The sequence below is a fragment of the Carassius auratus genome, chromosome 9 (assembly GCF_003368295.1).
Source record: "Carassius auratus strain Wakin chromosome 9, ASM336829v1, whole genome shotgun sequence".
NCBI classification, from domain to species: domain Eukaryota; kingdom Metazoa; phylum Chordata; class Actinopteri; order Cypriniformes; family Cyprinidae; genus Carassius; species Carassius auratus.
The window spans coordinates 28,114,970-28,129,404 of NC_039251.1; the positions used below are offsets into that span (position 1 = coordinate 28,114,970).

General features: G+C 36.5%; 1 pseudogene; it reads left to right on the plus strand.

The window, feature by feature from the left end:
• The window catches only part of LOC113108958 (NACHT, LRR and PYD domains-containing protein 3-like), a 57,326-nt pseudogene extending 45,693 nt beyond the window's left edge, over positions 1–11,633 (plus strand).
• The last annotated feature ends 2,802 nt before the right edge of the window (positions 11,634–14,435 follow it).

The window sequence follows — 14,435 nt, forward strand, 5'->3', positions numbered from 1 at the left end:
GGAGTTTACAGTATTCCCAAGGAAATTGTGTCAGATAGAGGGCCTCAATTCATCTCCAGAGTGTAGAAGGCATTCTCGCTCCTATATGTGACCGTCAGTATCTCCTCTGGTTACCATCCACAGTCTAATGAGCAAACGGAAAGGATGATACAGGAGTTCGGACGTTTCCTCCATTCCTTCTGTCACACCCACCAGAACTCTTGTAACAAGAACTCCCTGCGGCAACCTACCACTGGACTCACTCCCTTCCTATGCATGCTCGATTACCAACCCCCATTGTTTCCCTGTTCTGGGGAACCATTGGATGTTCCTTCTGTCGATTACTGGTTCTGAGAGAGCGAGAGGGTCTGGGACTCAGCTCACCATCATTTGCAATGGGCACTACGCAGACGGAGAATGACAGCAGACTTTTGCCACTCTGACGCTCACACGTACCAAACAGGTCAGAAGGTATGGCTGTCCACCAGGGATATCAGGTAATGCCTACCTTGCTGAAAGCTGAGTCCCAGGTTCATTGGTCCCTTCACCATCATGAAGCAGATCAACCCAGTCACTTTACTAACTTCAGTTGCCACCACATTACAGGATTCATCCCACCTTCCACGTCTTTTTACTGAAACCCTATCATCTCTCTGTTTCTGTTTCCACAGAGCCTGACACAGCCACTGAACTAACCCCCCCACCCCTTCCACTCATCCTAGAGGACGTTGCCACCTACCAGGTTCACAAGATCTTAAGACTCCCGGCGCCATGGTGGTCTTCTAAAGTACCTGGTGGACTGGGAAGGGTACGTTCCTGAGAAATGTTCATGGGTACACAGAAATGACATACTGGATCCTAACCTGTCTGATCAGTTCCACACTACCCATCCAGAGAGACCTGTACCCTGGGGTAGAGGCCGACCACCACGATGTCCGACGGGCCGTGGAGGGGAGGGTAATGTCACAGTCACGCCAGACTCAACCCCAGATCAATCACAGCGCACTGCCTCTCCTGAATACTGATCACACTCACTTGAATGTAATCTGCCAGCAATTACATCCAGCACTTAAGCACCACTCTCACTCACAGTAACTGTCCGGTATCATTTGCACCAAGATGTTAAAGCTGTGCTTACCTCTAGGACTCCATTGCAGTTACCTGTTCCCTTACACTCTTCTCCAGTCTTCCTCACAGTTCCTCGTCTCCTGTGTGTGTGCACCTTAGTCTTCTCCACCCCATTCTGAGCTTCAAAGACTATTCTACCTGGATCGCTATTCACCATTCCCTTCACGACTGATCACTCATCTGGTTGTTCAAAATAAACACATAACCTGCATCCGTGTGTCTGTCCCTTCTGCCTTGTAACAGATACAAACGTAATATTGGTGTCTTTGGAAAGAAGACTTTACTTTTTATCAACCAGATTTAATAATGCACAAAAATATTAAAAGTTATAGACATTGAAGTGCGTTGAATTTTTTTACCATATAATTTGAAATATAAAATTATATCACTCCTGTAGCAATCTAGAAAAGTAATGGGTTGAAAGTCACATGTCTTCACAAATTTCTATTTAAAATCTGAATAAGTTATCATGAAAAATGAGGCTCCTGCTAATTTTTTGATGAGACTATGTATAGAACCCTTGTAGAAATATTTACCAACTGTATTGATGGCTTCTACAAACCTTTTAGTCATTAAACATGCCACTGCAACTGTTTTTTTCAGTTATAAAACACTAGACAGAAATGTAAACATCATATAAGGGATTTATTTGAGCACTAGAATACAATAAGAATAATTTGAGTAAGAAATATAAGAATAATAAGAAAACTAAAAAAATCTAACATTGTATGCCATTTACAGAAAATCCTGAGATTGCTAGAAATGCAGCATTTACAATGAATTACAATGGAGATAAGTGCTGATGGCCACTAACAGATGTTACTAACACAAATGCATCATAAAGTACATAATCCACATCTCTATTCATATAGACTTTGATAGCCGTGATCATACAGTAATAACAACATGATTTGCACTGAATTCCACTATAAATGGATGGTAATCAAGCAGATACATTCACATTCAACATAAAACACACTCTCACATATATAAAAACTGTTGAAAAATAAAAGAAAAAGGCAATCGCTATAAGTTCCGCCTCCATCAGCTGACAGGTGTGTCAGAGCAGAGCACGTCACGAGCCGTCATGAGAGAGCACCAGAATTCAAATAGGCAAGGCAAGTTTATTTATATAGCACATTTCGTACACAGTGGTAATTCAAAGTGCTTAATATAAAAGAAAGTAAAATAATAATGAAGAAAAACAATAACAAGAATAGAACAATCAATTTTAAAACTTGTACAAATATAAAAAATGTTACTTATTTAAAATGATTTTAAAACAGTTAGAAAATGATTTTACATTTTTTTTAAAAACAGTGAAAATATAGTGCAATCAGTGCTCATTCAATAAATGCACAGCTAAACAGATGAGTTTTAAGTCTAGATTTAAATGGATTATAAGAATATACACTAAAAAGAAAAAAGAAATATACCATCTTTCGCCTATATTTAATTCACTTTTTTTTGGTGGATCATCTCATTCTGTTTGTGACACTATATGCTGCGAAACCATGCCGTTTTTTTACTACCAAGATGCAGTTTCTTAGCATGAGTTATTCCATAACAGACACAAACAGTTCTGTAGCTGAAAAACTGAAACGTAAACAAAGGAATTATGATCCATATTACAACATTATTGCTTCGTTGGACCAAACATGCTCCATGAGATGTTGTTCAGTGGACCCTTACCTTTCTAACTAAACCGGGATTTACAGCTGTGGATGTGTTTATGACTCTTTATTATGACGAATCTGGTATGTACAGCGTTTCCATTGCTCATGTTTTCCATTACTCATGCTAAGAAACTGCATCAAATACAGCTTTATAAGCTTTCCATTGAAAAACAGCAATATTTTGTTGATGCTAGAGGCATAGATCTTTATAAAGATATATAGTTTGTCAAGATTAAATTTGTCCCGTTTCATTTAATCTATTCATAAACACTGACACGTGCGTGTTGAGGGGCGTTGAGGATGTCCGCGTTCTGGTGCAGGCTAACAGGTCAACAGTAGTGAGTTGTGTTAATGAATAATTACTTGTTAGTTATTCAATAATTCCTTATTAGTAATGCAGTAATTAAGAAACTAATATATACCTAAAGTCATAACGAATGTTTTAACAAAGATATTCATTTGATAAACTCACCTTTTCTTCGCACAAATGAAATGAAGACTGTGTTCCAATCAGCATGATTAATGCTTTCAGAGGGACTTTTGCAGGGATAATAATTGCAAGGGTGACTGCTATATAGTTCTGAATTTGTAATAAAAATATTGGCGAATTAGGTAAGATCTAAGTGGCACCACTTAACTCAAAATGGATGATGAAATCTTTGAAAGGAACAGGGCATAGGGTCGATATCCCTGAAGTTTGCAGTGCAGTTTGTGAATGTCTTCTTTAAACTATGGTTTTGGGAAACACCAAATCATTGGACTATGTTGGTAACGACAGAACTTGCGTCCATAGTTGGCTAACAATGTTTTGGGAAACTCACCTTTGACCAGTCAAATGACTGAGAAGTAATTATGAACTCTGAGGATGTCCTCATATTAGCACATTAGTATGAATGAGGCTTCTGTGAATAGCATATGTTTCTATGCTTCTATCTCTTCAGTGCATTACTCAGTCAACTTTAACATAAAATGTTTCAGTTAAATTCAAGTTTATTTGTATAGTGCCTTTTACAATACAAATCATTGCAAAGCAACTTTACAGAAAATTAGGTTTCTACAATAGTTAGTAGTAGCTCATAAGTGATGACTGTCAGATTATGTGCATATGGCAGGAATCAGAAATGTTAATAAAAGACGTTGTCAACCAGACGAAGAACACAATTAAATCAATTATTAAATAATGCAATCACACTTGTAGCAAAATTTTTGTAGTTCTGTATGTTGTTTCGGGTTAGCATCATCTGTTTTTCTATGATCAGGTTTTCACTACAAAAACAAGCTTATTGCACATATTCAGAAAGTTTGTTCTGTCTTCTTGAATATTAGACATTTGACCCGACTGATGCTGTATGTTTTTGTAGGTTGTCTGGCTGTATGGTGACAGAGGAGGGATGTTGTTACGTGTCTTCAGCTCTGACGTTAAACCCCTCATGCTTGAGAGAGCTGGATCTAAGCTATAATCACCCCGGAGATTCAGGAGTCAAGCTGCTCTCTGAAAAACTGGAAGATCCAAACTGCTCACTGGATAAATTCAAGTACGTCTAGTAGGAAGAGGTTTTAGTTTTCATTGTTTAAACTTTTCAGTGTCTCTGGGTATATCTATATGGGTCTAGAGATTTAGAGGATGTAACAATATTTAGAATTTAAAGAACACTAGTCTGAGGCCTAAAATCTTAACTAAGCTGATCAGACAAATTAACATCAAAACAGTACTTTAACTCAACCCCTAACTGTCAACAAAACTGGAGCAAACAGTAAAAGAAACATTAAAAATAGCAGCCTCCTCCCTATAGTTTCCATAAAAGGTAGAAACAAACATATTCATTCATTTAGCTGACGCTTTTATCCAAAGCGACTTACAATTGCTATATATGTCAGAGGTCGCATGCCTCTGGTGCAACTAGGGGTTAAGTGTCTTGCTCAGGGGACACATTGGTGTCTCACAGTGGATTCGAACCCGGGTCTCCCACACCACAGACGTGTGTCTTATCCACTGCGCTAACACCACATAAGTTAACAACTATGTAAACTTATGTTGCAAATATTGACAAATTGTAAATAAAGGAACAAAAAAGCCCTACATTTAAAGGGGACATCAGATACCCATTTTACACAAGTTGGTGCTACATACATAAAAACATACTTTGGTTAAAATTCCTCAATGGTTATATAAAACAACACCCTTTTTACCTTGTCACAAACATTTCTGTTCACAGCGAGCTGTTTCTTTAAATGATAATGAGCACCCCACTCATCAGTTTTTTGTTTTGTGTGTATTCTGTGGTGTTACCATCAAAAACTAAACTAATCCACTGCCTCCTCAGTGACTCTGATGTCAGAAGATAATTAAGACTCTTATTTTCACATTTCCATCCAACTACAAAACACCTGCATCACTTCTGAAGCTTCTGAGTTCTGAGTGAATGTGTGCATTAACCCCTTACTAGTAACCCCCCTTTTTTGGCATGGAGACCGAAATTACATACCCAAAATAAAAAGGTTTCTGCTCATGATTCTTTCTGACTAGATACATAATCAACCTTTGTTCACAAAGCTGACACTTTAAAGTTTACTGTTCAGGAATCAGAATCACTCAGACTGTTATGATAATAGAGATATATAAGCTCAAACATAAAAACAAAAATAAAAATATTAAAAACATATGTTTTAAATGTATTTAAAAAAATGTTGATGTAGGAAATGAGTTTGAAAACACAGTGTAGCTAAGGCCACAAGTCTTCCAAGACTTCATAAAAAATTTCATAATCGAATCTGTAAAACTGTGAATTTTATGAAATATTTTCTAAGGCCATGTCATGTGTGTTTTTAGAGAAGGCTAATCAGAATGATTTATGGCCCTTGTCATCTCTGTAAGATCTCACATGTAAACTTTCCTGTGCTCTTTGTGTATGTTTCACTGTTGAAAACTGCCCGAATCATGATTGTATTGTTCTCACCAAACGGTTCTTTCACACCTCCGCCAAGTATGACACATTATCCGCATTATTCTTTTATCATTATTCTTTTGTTTTTATTCCACCTTTATTAGCCTTGATTGTGGTTTTTCAGGCTTTACAAAGCAACAAAGCAGCGATCTCACTTCAGTCTCTCTTTGCATTTAGCCCTTATTTATCAAAAGTCTTACTATAAAAATACAACAAAACATTTTCTTACGACCTTACGTGAATTATTGAGACAAAAATGCATTATGAAGAAGAAAAGCACCTGCTATTAGTAGCATTGGTGCTAACGTTAGCATCAAGCTACATCTGACAATTTATGAAATTATTTGTACACTTTTACTCAAAACTCACTTTAAACCCCGATCGAGTGTTTATAATAACTTCCTTTAGCGATCAGGGGTGGAATTTGGTCATTTACTGTTGTAAAAATATGTTATTTGTAGCCTTTTTCATCGCTGCACAAGTTAGCATTTCCGATGTACATTTTCGATTTTTTTTATAAAAACGCCCCAGATCTCAAGAAATTCTCATACCAAGCTTTACTATCGTAATCGCGGGTTTATTATTCGGATATTTTGTGTGTACAGAGGTGTTTCAGTGTTGTTTTGGCCAGATAACTACCAGGAAGTGTGCAGGAAGCATGTGACACGATGGGGCGGTGTCCAGATATTACACTCTCAGATTGACTTTTGAAAGACCCAATCAGAGTCTGAGTCACACACCGCACGAGCTGTGACTACTGCACGCACACAGAGATCGCTGGGAGAGGCTGTTTATCATCTGATCGCGTAAATCCGTGGAAAATGAATAGAAATGACGATTCTGTCTGAAGAAATATGAAGTAAACATCAGTAAATATATCCATATACCTCCGCAGATATGCATCTTTGGTCTGCAAATCCTTATTGACGCTGTTCAGTGAGTCTATGTGAACACAAATAAACCGCTCTTGACGTGACTGAATATGAGTGAGTTGTGAATTTCTATTCAAAATGTGGCATAATACGGATTTATTATTTTGCACTCCTGACACAAATCACTAAATATCTGTCACTGCAACAATGTTTTATCAAAATATTGGTCAAATATCGAAGCTTGAGTCTTTAAACTTTCCATTGATGCACAGTTTGTCCAGATGAAGTAAGACAGTGATGTTTAATGTGCTGTGAAAGTGAAACAATAATAAACTGGGGCCGTCAGCGATGTTTGCACGCAAAGGGGTTAACTGCAGTGAAGATAGAGCATTCGTTTTGAAAATCTGTGCCAGCAATGTAAAGATGATTTTATTCATTTATTAGAATGAGAACATTACAATATGTGGCCAATCATGGAAAGTAGGGACACAAGTCGGTTCTGGGGCAATTTGAGTTCTGGGGCATTACAGATTCTGAAAGTGTAGTCTCCAAGCTTTCCAACGATGTGTAACACATGGAAATCTGATAATATTTGGAGAAGTTGTGGCCATTTGAAGGTACTTACTCAAAAAAAATCAAAAAGCAGAAAATAGCCTCTAAAGATTGTGGAGTTCTCACCTGTTCTCACTGCTGGGAGTGACAATAGGGCTCATTTACATCTAATAACATCTCATTTATATAAGCCCTGTAAAGCTGCATGTTTGCATAGCAAAGACAAACACAATGGGAAAAATTTGACCGCATACTATTAATAATAAAGGATAACGTGCATTGTAAATGTCAGTAATTTATACTTTGACTTTTATAAAAAATGATTTAGAGGCTGAAATATGTGAGTTTTATCTTTTTATAAAACCTTTTTTTGTCAAACCTCTATTTAAACTTGTGCATTGTTAATAACGTTGCAAGACACTCCTTTAAAATCTGGCCATCATTTTAAATGTTATTATTTTAATGTTTACGTAAACAAAAAGTACATATTGATGCTAATTTTATTTGTTATTTGCTGGTTTTCTACATAAAACTTGGTGAATTGATTTCATTGTGTGGCATTAGGATTTTTTTTAACAGGATTCTGTGATAACCGTGATCATTTTGGTCACTATAATCATGAAATGAAATTATCATGCCATTTCATCTCTAGTTATGATCAACTATGATAAACTAAAATTCAAGGACTTAATATGGTGACACATTTCGAGTGAGAGCAAGGTTACATCGTGTTACCTTGTAAAATGCATTGTTACAGTTTTCATGTGTCAGAGACAACTATGCAAAAAGCTTTTTTTTTTGCATTTATTTTTGGCCATATGACAGAGGTCTGATATTCTATTCGTCATATTTCTGTTTTGCATAAAACTGAAGAATATTCGGTACATCCTATACTGTATTCTAAAATGATCTGATATTAACTTTTGCATGGATTTTATTGAAAAGAGCTTATGCTCATGTAACCAGTAATTTCACAGTGCGCCTGTGAAATGCTGAGGTACCGTAGTAGTTTTGTGCACACGTGAACACCATGGCAACGTACAACAAAAAATTACCTCACGCGGGAAACACTTAACGTAATGCATAAATGCAAGTAACTAACGTAAGGTCTAAACATGGACTAAACATGAGATAATGTGTATGTGTTCTTAGAATGAACACAAAACGACAAACTTTGATGTTTGATGTTTTCATTGCCTTCAATGAAATAAGTAACCTTCTCCAAAGTTTGCACTGTGCATCTGTTTGCCTCTAAATGTTGAATAATTTGCATGTCCTGCCACTCTTTTTCCGCAGCTAAAGAATCCAGCCGTATGTTGTACATAATGTCTGGAGAAAGCTTCTGGCTACCTTTCTCCTTGTGTAGCATTTACAGTCAAAATCACGTATTTTATCCCCATCAAATTTTGCTATCGATATAGCCTCTGATTATTTTACGGTCCAACTCATCTGACACCAGTCCGATACATTCTTCCTCGTCTTCATCTTCGCTCAGTTGTAGATTAGGGATATTATACAGTCTTATTATGCAGTTTTCATCGTCATTCAGATCGTCTTCAGAATCAGTGAGCTCTTTTTCGCTAGAGCCGGCAGGAGCGCTGCATAGTAAGTAGCCACGCCCCCCTCGGAGGGCAGGGGGAATAACAAAAGAAACAAAAGCAGGCTTATCCAGTATGGAAATACACACACGCCCCTACTGCATGCTAGAATCTCCTAAAAACTAACCGATTTCAACCTCAAAATGTACGCTTTTAAATATACAAATACTGCTATCTCAAACACAGAGAGGCTTCTTCGTGATCTCAACTAACAAATTCTGCAAAAAAATGAAAATCACCAATTTTGAAAAAAAAAAACGCTTCTTTCTCATTTTGCTCGAAAGTTGTGCTTGTACAGTATAAAAATCATTACATCTATGGAATGTCCCCACAAAACATGGCAACACTACATGTGTTTAATCAAAAGCTGTTTTACTGAATTCTGCTGAGGTGTAATTCGGTGCAGTCCTATATCGGGATGCGTATTGTATTGTGACTTTACTGGTGATACACAGCCTAACTAGCAACCACCCCATGTACTCTAGCAACCACAACCCCTGTGAGTACCTTGTAGAGTAAGTGCATAGTAACAGCAATTTATTCACTGACTAAATATTCTACCCATAATGCTTTGAGCTGTATGATAAATCAATAACAGTGAGATGTTACATGTTCCTTCATGACATTAATACTGCAGCTGAACTTCTGTCACTGAAAAAAAAAACAGTCAGAATAATTGTCATAAATCCTCATATAGACAGTAAGATCTGTGTGTGTGTGGTTGGGGGAGGGTGTTTGTGGCCTGGTAATTATCACATTGTGGCAACCAAATGTCCACACAAGATAGGAATACCAGTAAATTTTGATCTCGTGGGGACATTTATGAGGTCCCCGTGAGGAAACAAGCTTGTAAATCCAACAAAATTATGTTTCTTGAAAATCTAAGGTAGCAGAACGTTTTCTGTGATGGTTAGGTTTAGGGTTAGGGGAAGGGAATAGAATATACAGTTTGTACAGTATAAAAACCATTACATCTATGGAATGTCCCCACAAAACATGGAAACACTACATGTGTTTAATCAAAAGCTGTTTTACTGAATTCGGCTGAGGTGAAATTCGGTGCAGTCCTATATCGGGATGCGTATTGTATTGTGACTTTACTGGTGATACACAGCCCAACTAGCAACCACCCCATGTACTCTAGCAACCACAACCCCTGTGAGTACCTTGTAGAGTAAGTGCATAGTAACAGCAATTTATTCACTGACTAAATGTAACTGTGTGTGTTTTCTAGTGTGGATCATGGAGGAGAATCCAGGATTACGGCAGGACTACAGAAATGTATGTCTAAGCACATACACACACACAAAGACACACACAGCTGTAGTGATTGTTGTCATTCTAAATGTCTCTGTTCTTGTGTTCAGGGATCTGTTTTCTCACACTGGATCCAAACACAGCTAACACTGATCTCATTCTGTCTGAGGAGAACAGAAAGGTGACATGTGTGAGAAAGAAACAGCCATATCCTGATCATCCAGACAGATTTGATTATTATCCTCAGGTGTTGTGTAGAGAGAGTGTGTGTGGACGCTGTTATTGGGAGATTGAGTGGAGTGGACATGTGTTTATATCAGTGTCATATAAGACAATCAGTAGGAAGGGATGGGGTAATGAGTGTTGGTTTGGATATAATGATCAGTCCTGGAGTTTGTTCTGCTCTCCTGATAGTTACTCATTCAGACACCATAACATAGATACTGATCTTCCTGTGAAGTCTATTAGCAGGAGAATAGGAGTGCTTGTGGATCACAATGCAGGAACTTTGTCCTTCTACAGCATCTCTGACACAATGAGCCTCATCCACAAAGTCCAGACCACATTCACTCAGCCTCTTTATCATGGGTTTTATGTTTATTATGGATCATCAGTGAAACTGTTCATGAATCCGAAAAGAGACGAGAGATTCTACCCATAATGCTTTGAGCTGTATGATAAATCAGTAACAGTGAGATATTACATGTTTCTTCATTACATTAATACTGCAGCTGAACTTCTGTCACTGAAAAAAAAACAGTCAGAATAATTGTCATAAATCCTCATATAGACAGTAAGATCTGTGTGTGTGTGGTTGGGGGAGGGTGTTTGTGGCCTGGTAATTATCACATTGTGGCGACCAAATGTCCACACAAAGCTAGGAATACTAGTAAATTTTGACCTCGTGGGGACACTTGTGAGGTCCCCGTGAGGAAACAAGCTTGTAAATCCAACAAAATTATGTTTCTTGAAAATCTAAGGTAGCAGAACGTTTTCTGTGATGGTTAGGTTTAGGGTTAGGGGAAGGGAATAGAATATAGTTTGTACAGTATAAAAACCACTACATCTATGGAATGTCCCCACAAAACATGGAAACACTACATGTGTATGTGTGTACCAACCATATTTTGGGGGCAAATTTGTACCAAAATGTGAGCTAAACCTGATATAATATCCAAAAACCTCCCTGTGGGGATGTCCTTTCTTGCAAAACTGGTATAAGTGGCGTTTGACACTGTCAGTCATAACATACTTCTAAAGAGACTGGAAAACTGTGTTGGGCTTTCTGGGATGCTACTCAAATGGTTTAAGTCATACTTTAAAAGGAAGAGGTTATTATGTGAGTATAGGAGAGGATAAATCTAAGTGGACGCCCATGACATGCGGAGTCCCACAAGGCTCAATTCTTGCAATGCTCTCGTTTAGCCTGTATATGCTCCCACTAAGTCAAATAATGAGAAAGAACCAAATTGCCTTTCACAGCTATGCTGATGATACCCAGATTTTTACAGCCTTATAACTAAAAGACTACAGCCCCATTTATTCCCTCTGCCAAAGCAGTGATGTGCACTGTGCAATGTCCAAACGGATTGCACTGTATTTTATGTATTCACTGTATTTTATGTAAAATCTTATTCTATTTTTAACTGTCTTAAATTCATTTTAAATATTTTTTTAATGATTTTAAAAGTTTTAAAATTCCTTGTTTTATATTTATTTATCATGATTACTTTATTTTGTGTCAAGCACTTTAAAATACCATTGTGTATGAAATATGCTATATAAATAAACTTGCCTTGCCTTGAATTGCATATAAAAAAATGGTAAAAAAAAATGGTAAAAATCTAGATAGTTTTGTGTAAGGGGTAGGTTTAGGTGTAGGGCGATAGAATATGCAGTTTGAACAGTATAAAAACCATTACACCTTTGAAATGTCCCAATTTAGATAATTAAGTATATGTGTGTGTGTGTGAGAGAGAGAGAGTGTGTGTATCTACATTTGTGTTTTTTTTGCAGTGTCATGTCAATCATTTGTATTACTATCAAAATTTACTTTTAATTGAAAAGTTCTTCATGAATCATGTTTGTGAAAAGTACATTTTTATGCATAAATAATAAAACGCAACAAGAAATGAACTTGAGATCAGATCTGAATTGATGTTTGTATCATGAATATAATCAATTCCTCACAAGACTGTCAAAAGTTTCAGGAGAGTTTCTGACATTATAAAATAAAAATAATAATAAATATAGAATTTTATTTTATATTACAGGGCTGCAATTCAGTTTTTAAATTAACTGCTTATGCTGATGATGTGGTTAGTTTTGTCAAGAATCAAGATGACATTAATGTTCTTGTGGAATGTATTAATGATTTCAGTGTTTTGTCATCTGCATAAATCAACTGGGGCAAGAGCAAAGCCATAGCATTTGGTATTGAGTTAGTTAAAAATAATGTCTTGCCTAATGTGTTATCTTGGGTTGGGGTGGTTTTAAGTGTATTGGTGTGCTTTTAGGAGACAATTCATTTGTGTGTAGAAATTGGGACAATGTTTTTTTTTTTTTAAATTAAAGGACGTCTCAAGAAATGGAAATGGATGTTACCACACGTCTTTTAAGAGTTGTGTATTAGTGTCAACCTAGTGTCTTCTATGTTGTGGCATCACCTGATTTGTGTATGTCACAGCAATTGGCAAAAATACAAGCAGTTTTAGTAATTTTTTTTGAGGATCATTTACATTGGGTCCCACAATGTCTTTTGTTTCTACCAAAGGAAGAAGGAGGTCAAGGTCAAGGTCATTCATCTCGCTAATAGAGATGCTACTCTCATACTCCAGTTCAAACAACGACTTTTGTTTGGACCAGAAAATCTTGTCTGGGGACCCAGACCCAGTTTAAATAAATACTCTATTTAAACAAGTTGGCAATTTGGTCCTAGTTGTTGTTTTTATTGGAACTGAAGACTCACAAACTATGGGTTGTTTACTATGTGGAGGATGTTACAGAAATCGAGGATAAGCAGTGAATCACTTTTTTGGTTGTTGAAAGAGCCAGTGCAGTATGGGAGACAATTCAACATAGAGCTCTTAGCTGGGTCTTTTATGGCACAACATTTCATTTTAGTGGAGATTGTTACTTTGAAGCATGTTTTTGATTTGACTTGGCCAAACTTGTCTAACGCTGCAAAACTGGCCTCTGATGTAGGAGTATGATCTATTAGGATTGTAAATCATTTGCTCAACAATTGGAAATGTGAACACACACAGACTGAACTCTCCTTATGTAATGAATATTGTAAGGGATATTGTCAACCTATTGTCAAAACCAATTTTGTTTTAGGTCAAGCAAAACTGGCTTATTTTATATTATCAGGAGAAATAAGGTAGATGAGTCTCTTGATTGTGATGCAAGCATTTTCTTTGTCAGAATGATGAAAGCCAGATTGAAAGTCAATTTAGATTTTTAGATTTCTATAAATAATGTAGAGGAATTCATTTTCATCTTGCGTTATAAAGATGTGTTGTGCTCTATTGTAGACAATATGTTGTGCGGTGGAATTGGTTTGAGCTAAATGTTTTTATGAAATCACTCAAAACTTTTTGTTATGTTATTTACATTTTTTATTATATCTTGTAGAGAAATCTTATTTGTATGAATAAAGTAATAAAAAAAATCTCTCACACACACAAACACTCTCTCTCATACTCACACACACACACACACATTTACATTTATTCATTTAGCAGACGCTTTTATCCAAAGCAACTTACAGATGAAGACAGTGGAAGCAATCAAAAACAACAAAAAGAGCAACGATATATAAGTGCTATAACAAGTCTCAGTTAGGTTTACACAGTACCCATAGCATGGGATTTTAAATAATATAATAAATAAAAAGAAAACTGATGGAATAAAAAAAAGAAGAGAGCAAGCTAGTGTTAGAGGTCTTTACACACACACACACACACACACACACACACACACACACACACACAATTGCATAATACAGTGGTTCTCAACCTTTTTCCTTGGGGGCCCCCCTATGTACATATTTAACAATCCGTGACTTGTTAAATATGTACATATATTAATGCTATGCACATAAGCACACACACACACACACACACTGTATATAGTAACTAAATGTAGTTTTTTTTAATGACATTTAATGATTTTTAATGACATTTTATTACATGAATACACAGGAAATCTTCCTTTCAACTTTAAATGTTCCCTTTTAGCCTAATATTTTCATTTTTACACAACTAGTAAAACGCAGTTGTTTCTCTTTTTTCAAGATTTTGTGTATAAACATAGAATACTGAATGTTATGAACGTAATGTTAAATATGAACGGTAGAATGCATTATGTACTAACATGCATGCATGCACACAAGGCTAATCATAATGTCAGCATAAACACATAACG